Source organism: Rhinolophus sinicus, linkage group LG02 (genome assembly GCF_036562045.2).
Source record: "Rhinolophus sinicus isolate RSC01 linkage group LG02, ASM3656204v1, whole genome shotgun sequence".
In the NCBI taxonomy this organism is placed as follows: Eukaryota; Metazoa; Chordata; class Mammalia; order Chiroptera; family Rhinolophidae; genus Rhinolophus; species Rhinolophus sinicus.
This window is the reverse complement of record NC_133752.1, coordinates 70,915,426-70,922,451: the sequence shown is the minus strand read 5'-3', so window position 1 is coordinate 70,922,451 and position 7,026 is coordinate 70,915,426. Positions and strand designations below refer to the sequence as shown.

The following is a 7,026-nucleotide window of genomic DNA, read 5'->3' as shown; positions in this document are numbered from 1 at the left end:
CATTTTTTTGTAGGCAGAATATAGTTGGGTCTCTCTTTTCTCTGCCTCTAGTTGGGGTATTTAAACCATTAACATTTAATGTGATTATTGATATGGTTGGATTTAAATCTATCATCTTATCTGTTGTTTCTTTTTGCTCCTTTTTACTTCTCTTGTATTGATTCCATTTTACCTTTTTAGCTGTCTTTGTTGCGTTGTAGTAATTGTTGCATTTGAAATTATAATATACATCTTTAACATGTTATATGATGTATAATCAAGCAGTACAGTGAATGTTTAAATAAAAAAAATATTACACTAAAAGACACATTGCCATTAACCCCCTTCAAAATACTCCCCCTCATTTCAAACACACTTATCCCGTTGTTCTTGCCATTTTCTGAAGCAGTTCTGGAAGACCTCTTTTGTAAGTATTTTTAGTTGTGCTGTCCTAGCTGCCTCAATGTCCTGAATCAATTCAAAATGTTACCTTTCATGGTCATTTTGACTTTGGGGAAGAGCCAGAAGTTACATAGTGCCAGATCCGGTGAATAAGGTGGATGAGGACGCACCATGTTTTCATATGACAGAAATTGCCGTATCAGAAGTTATGTGTGACACAGAGCCCTTCCATTATTGTAAAAAAAATATGGTGAATGCTGCTGCCAAGTGCCATCCAACAGAAAGGCAGGAATCTTTAATATGGGAAGTGGTGCGTCGAACTTTAGCTAACAATATGTGACAAGTTTCAACTTGTTCAGTGCAGTCAGTCGGATGTGAGCTACAGTAGAGAGAAGGTGTGTTTTAAAGTGTGCTGTAAATCATCCTCCATCATGACAATGCTCCGTGTCACACAACACTTCTCGTATATGGTAATTTCTGTCATATAAAAACATTACAGTGGGCAGCCAGATAGCTCAGTTGGTTAGAGTGCAAGCTCTGAACAACAGGGTTGCCGGTTCGATTCCCACATGGGCCAGTGAACTATGCCCTCCACAACCAGATTGAAGACAACAAGCTACAGCAGAGCTTCCAGAGGGGTGACCAGGTTGCTCAGTTGGTTAGAGCATGAGTTCTCAACAACAAGGTTGCCGGTTCAATTCCCACATGTGATGGTGAGCTGTGTGCACCCCCTGCAACTAAAGATTGAAAACGGCGACAGGACTTGCAGCTGAGCTGCACCCTCCACAACTAAATTGAAGGACAACTACTTGGAGCTGATGGGCCCTGGAGAAACACACTGTTCCCCAATATTCTCCAATAAAATTTATTTTTTTTAAAAAAACACAAAAAACATTATGGTGTGTCCTCACCCACCTTATTCACCAGATCTGGCACCATGTGACTTCTGGCTCTTCACCAAAGTCAAAATGATTCAGGACATTGAGGCAGCCATGACAGCACAACTAAAGACACTCACAAAAGAGGACTTCTGGAACTATTCAAGAAAGTAACAAGAATGATGGAATAACTGTGTTCAAAGCAAGGGGGAGTATTTTGAGGTGGATTAATGGCAATGTATCTTTTACTGTAATAATTTTTTTAATTTAAGCATTCACTGTACTTTTTTTACCACACGTCGTATTTCATGATCATGGAAACAAACAAACAAAAAGCTGGAATAGCGATACTTATACCAGACAAAATAGACTACAAAACAAAGGCTATAACAAGAGACAAAGAAGGACCCAGTAATTCTACTTCTGGGTATTTCTCCAGAGAAACTCAAAACACTACTTCGAGGGGATGTGTGCATCAATATGTTCGTTGCAGCATTGTTTACAATGGTGAACATGTGGAGGCAGCCTGGGTGTCATCCATGGATCAATGGATAAAGAGTAGATGGTACATATATACAATGGAATATTGTCTGGCCATGGAAGAGAATGTGTTCTTGCCATTTGCTGTGGTATGGATGGACCTGGAGGGTATTGTGCTGAATGGAGTATGTCAGACAGAGACAGACAGATGCAATGTGATTTTCCTTATATGTGGAATCTAAAGAAAAAAAAAAAAAAAAAAACAGAAATAAACTCATATATACAGAGAGCATTTTGATGGCTTCCAGATGAGAAGAGCTTTGGGGGGCAGGGGTGAAAAGGAAAGGAATTAAGTACAAATTGGTTGTTGCAAAACAGTCATGGGGATGTAAAGTAAACCATAGAGAATATAGTCAATAATATTGTAATAATGATATATAGTGCCAGGTGGGTACTAGAATAGTCTGGGGATCACTTCTTAAATTATATAAATGTCTAACCACTATTCTGTACATCTGAAATTAAAATAAAGTATTATTGAAGGGCAACTGTGTTTGAAAAATTAAACAAGGGGGGAAGGTGAAGGGGAATAACAGGTTCAAATTTCCAGGTATAAAACAAATAAGTCATGGGGATGTAATGTACAGCATGAGGAATATAGTCAATAATATGGTGATAGCATGGTACAGTATAAGACAGTTGCTGGACTTATCATGGTGATCACTACTTTAAGTATATAAATGTTGAGTTACTACGGTATACACCTGAAACTAATATAATATTGTATGCTAGCTATATTTTAATAAAAATCTTTTTTAAAAAAGATACATATAATGGAAGCACATACCATGCTCATGGATAGGACGAATTATTAAAAGGTTAAAAATAATTTGGAATACTATTCGGCAGTAAGAAAAGATGATATAGGAACATTTGTGACAACATGGATGGATCTTGAGAGTGCTGAGCGAAATAAGTCAGACAGAAAAAGCAGAGAACCAATTGATTTCACTGATATGTGGTATATAAAACAAAAAGAACTAAAGAACAAGACAAACAAATGAGAAACAGAAACTCATAGACACAGACAATAGTTTAGTGGTTACCAGAGGGTAAGGGGGGTGGGGGGTGGGAGATGAGGGTAAGAGGGATCAAATATATGGTGATGAAAGGAGAACTGACTCTGGGTGATGAACACACAGTGGGATTTATAGATGATGTGATACAGAATTGTGCACCTGAAATCTATGTAATTTTACTAACAATTGTCACCCCAATAAATTTAATAAAATAAAATAAAATAAATAAAATAAAATAAAATAATTGCAAAAACCGCAATTATTTTTGCACCAACCTGATAACATCGTTAAAACGTCCATACTACCCAAAGCAATTTATAGATTCAATGCAATCCCTATCAAAATACCAATGGCGTTTTTCACAGAATTAGAACAAATAATTTTAAAATTTATATGGAACCACGAAAGACCCCAAATAGCTACAACAATCTTGAGAAAAAAGAACAAAATTAGACATATCATGCTACCTGATATCAAACTATATTACAAGGCTATAGTAATCAAAACAGCATGATATTAGCATAAAAACAGACACATAGATCAATGGAACAGAATAGAGAACGTAGAAATAAACCCACACCTATATTTAATCTATGACAAAGGAGGCAAGAATATACAGTGAGTAAAGATAAAGTGTTCAGTACATGGTATTGGAAAAACTGGATAACAGGCAAAAAAATGAAACTATGCCACCTTCTTACACCATATATAGGAATAAACTCAAAATGTATTAAAAACTTAATTGTAAGACCCAAAACCATAAAATTAGAATAAAATATAGTCAATAAACTCTCTGACATTGCTTTTATTAATGTTTTTTTCTGCTCTATCCCCTAAGGAAAGGGAAACAAAGGTAAAAACTAAATAAACAGATGAGACTACATCAAACTAAAAAGTTTTTGCACAGCAAAGGAAACCACCAACAAAATGAAAAGACAGCCTACTAAATGGGAGAACACCAATGATACATCTGATAAGGGGTTAATATCCAAAATTTATAGAAAAAACTCATACAACTCAACACCAACAAAACAAACAATCCAATTTAAAAAATGAGCAGAAGACCTGAGTAGACATTTCTCCAAAGACATTTCATAGCCAATAGACACATGAAAAGATGCTCAATGTCACTAATCATCAGAGAAATGCAAATTAAAACCACAATGACATGTCACCTCACACCTGTCAGAATGGCTATCATCAACAAATGAACAAACAAGTGTTGGCGAGGATATGGAGAAAAGGGAACCCTTGTGCATTATTGGTGGGATTCCAAATTGGTGCAGCCACTATGGAAAACGGTCTGGATGTTCCTCAAAAAATTAAAATTAGAACTACCATATGACCCAGGAATTCTACTTCTGGGTATTCATCCAAAGAAATCCAAAACACAAATTCAAAAAGATATATGCACCCTTATGTTCTTTGCAGCACCATTTCCAACAGCCAAAATATGGAAGCAATACAAATGCCCATCAATAGACGATTGGATAAAGAAGATTGGTACATAGATACAATGTACATATATACAGAGGAATATTACTCGACTATAAAAAAGAATGAAATCTTACAATTTGCCACAACATGGATGGACCTAAAGGATATTACGCTAAGTGAAATACATCAGATAGAGAAAGACAAACACCATACGATTTCACTTACATGTGGAATCCAAAGAACAAAATAAATGAATAAAACAGAAACAGACTCACAGATACAGAGAACAAGCTGATGTTTGCCAGATGGCAGGGGAGTTGGGAAGCTGATGAAATTATGATGATAACCAGGAGAATTGTGTTTATGAAACTAGTTTTGCCTTTGGATGAAATGGCATTTGAGAAGACTTTAACACCAATCATATAGGAATATTTTGAGCACGAAGATACTAATGAAGTTGGGGAAATCCTAAGAGATTTAAACCTTGGTGACATGTGAAATGGACCCAGTGTTGGCAGTGTCCTTTGCATTGGAGGGAAAGCCTTGTCATAGAGAAATGGCATTTAAGCTTCCTTCTGACCTTTGTGGGGTAGTAATGAGCACAAAGGATGTAAATTGTTGAAAGAACTACCTGAATTAGCATCGGATACTCCTAGAGCACAAGTTGGTGGGCCAGTGGTAGGCTAGAGCTGTTGGAGATGGAATTTTATGTAATACCTACCTATATTGATAGCTACAAAGAAGCTGTAGATTGTGTACAGGCTAGAGCTGCTCTGACTAGACTACCGTGTTCCTGAGTATGTCTAAAGGTGGAAAAAGCAGAGACAACGTGTGGGGCTCTGGAGGTGGGCAGCTGTCTGTTAATCACTTGTTAAAGAGATTGACATGCTGCTGAAAGAGTATTTACTCTCTGGAGACATATCTGAAGCAGAACATTGCCTTAAGAAACTGTAAGTACCTCATTTTCACCATGAGCTAGTATATGAAGCCATTGTAATGGTTTTGGAGTCAACTGGAGAACGTACATTTAAGTTGATTTTGGATTTATTAAAATCCTGTTGAAATCTTCTAAATCTTCTACCAAGACTCTAGGCCAAATGAAAAGACGTTATGAGAGAATTTATAGTGAAATTCTGGGCATTAATCTGGTTGTCTCACATTCATACTCTGTGCTTGAGTGTTTTGTAAAAAAATGTTTTCAGGCTGGAATAATTTCCAAACAGCTCAGAGATCTTTGTCCTTCAAGGAGCAGAAAACGTTTCATAAGTGAAGAAGATGGAGGTCATCTTAAACCAGAGAGCTACTGAATGTAAAAACTCTAGCAGTCTTAGATGTTTTAAAAAATATATAGCTGAATTGTAAGTGTTGTTAGTACAGGTTTTTATTTTTTGTTTTGTTTTGTTTTGTTTTTAAAGCACTTGTTTTGGGTATAAGGCAGTTCTGAAATTTCATGGACTTATATTTAAGGGGAATTTTTAAAGGAAGTGTTTTCTTTTTTTTTTTTTTTTTTTTTTTGAGGGTGTAAAGGAAGGACAGAAAAGTAACCACTTTTAAAGTGGAATATTCTCATAAACTACCTTTTGTGAGTGCCATCTTTATGACCTAATCATTCCAAATTTTGCATTGATGTCTGACTGCCACTCTTTTCTTTTAAGGACAGTATTTTTGTAATAAAATCACTGGTTTATACAAAACTTTATTTAGGGGGTAAAGTTTAGCTGCTAAAACCCCATGTTGGCTGCCATTGTTGAAATACTGTGTTTTGGGAGTAAAAAAAAAAAAAGTTATTTCTTTGTCTTAAAGAATGTTAAGAAAATGAGTCAGTCATGAGACTTCTTCATCTTTTTAGGGGGCATATTGATTGGTCTTAAAGACTACACAGTTACATAAATGGTGGCTGCAACATCTATTTTTCTACAAAACTGGAAAAATGAGCCTGGTTCTAGAAGACTGTATGACAAAATAAAACATGTGAAGGAGTGTTGATTCTTTATTAGGAGTATGTTCATTTTAGTTTTTTTAAAAAACTTATTTCATCCAATAAATTTTAAATTATAATGGAGCATATTTGAACCTAGTGAATTTAAACTTTGCTCCTTACAAACTTTTAAATCAAAAATATGATAGTAAATAATTTCTTTTAATATTATGCTTTAGATATATATGCACACTTCCGTGTGTTTTTTATTTTTATCTATAGCTTAATGAAATTTCTGAAAATACATACTACTTTTCATCACTCTCAAGTTCTATTACCAAATAATGTTTGTGTTACAAAACATTATTCTTCAAAGATTCAAAGTTTTACATTTATTCAGTGTCTGAGAAAATAGTATCTACCAATAAAGAACAATTATCTAAAAATGATCACATTCCCAACCTCTTTTGGAGATCCTTAATTTTTCAGCAAGGTCTTAAGGTCTATGCTAATTTAAACTGTCTGATATTGATTGCAAGAAACCAACCAAGAATTATATTCAGAATTTCCAAAGGTATTCTTAGGAATGTACCTATTACAGGTTTAAGTACCGTCCTTTAGAATTAAAATCACAAATTGTTCATATTTACCTCAGAGGCTCTTTCAAGTCCATATTACTCTCCATTTTTAGGGTTTTAATTGTGTTTGATACATGGATAATAAAGGTAGCCAGTAATTCATTAAGTCCTTGAAATCAACATAATTAAAAGCTCATGTGAGGGTTTCCGAAAAATGAAATTTATGTTAAGAAATACAGTTTAGTCATTACTGGTAGGATCAGTTGGTCAGGCAA

General features: G+C 35.0%; 1 pseudogene; it reads left to right on the top strand.

Annotated features, from left to right (window-relative positions):
• The first annotated feature begins 4,590 nt into the window (after nucleotides 1–4,590).
• On the top strand, nucleotides 4,591–5,562 carry LOC109451678 (programmed cell death protein 4; annotated as a pseudogene).
• The last annotated feature ends 1,464 nt before the right edge of the window (nucleotides 5,563–7,026 follow it).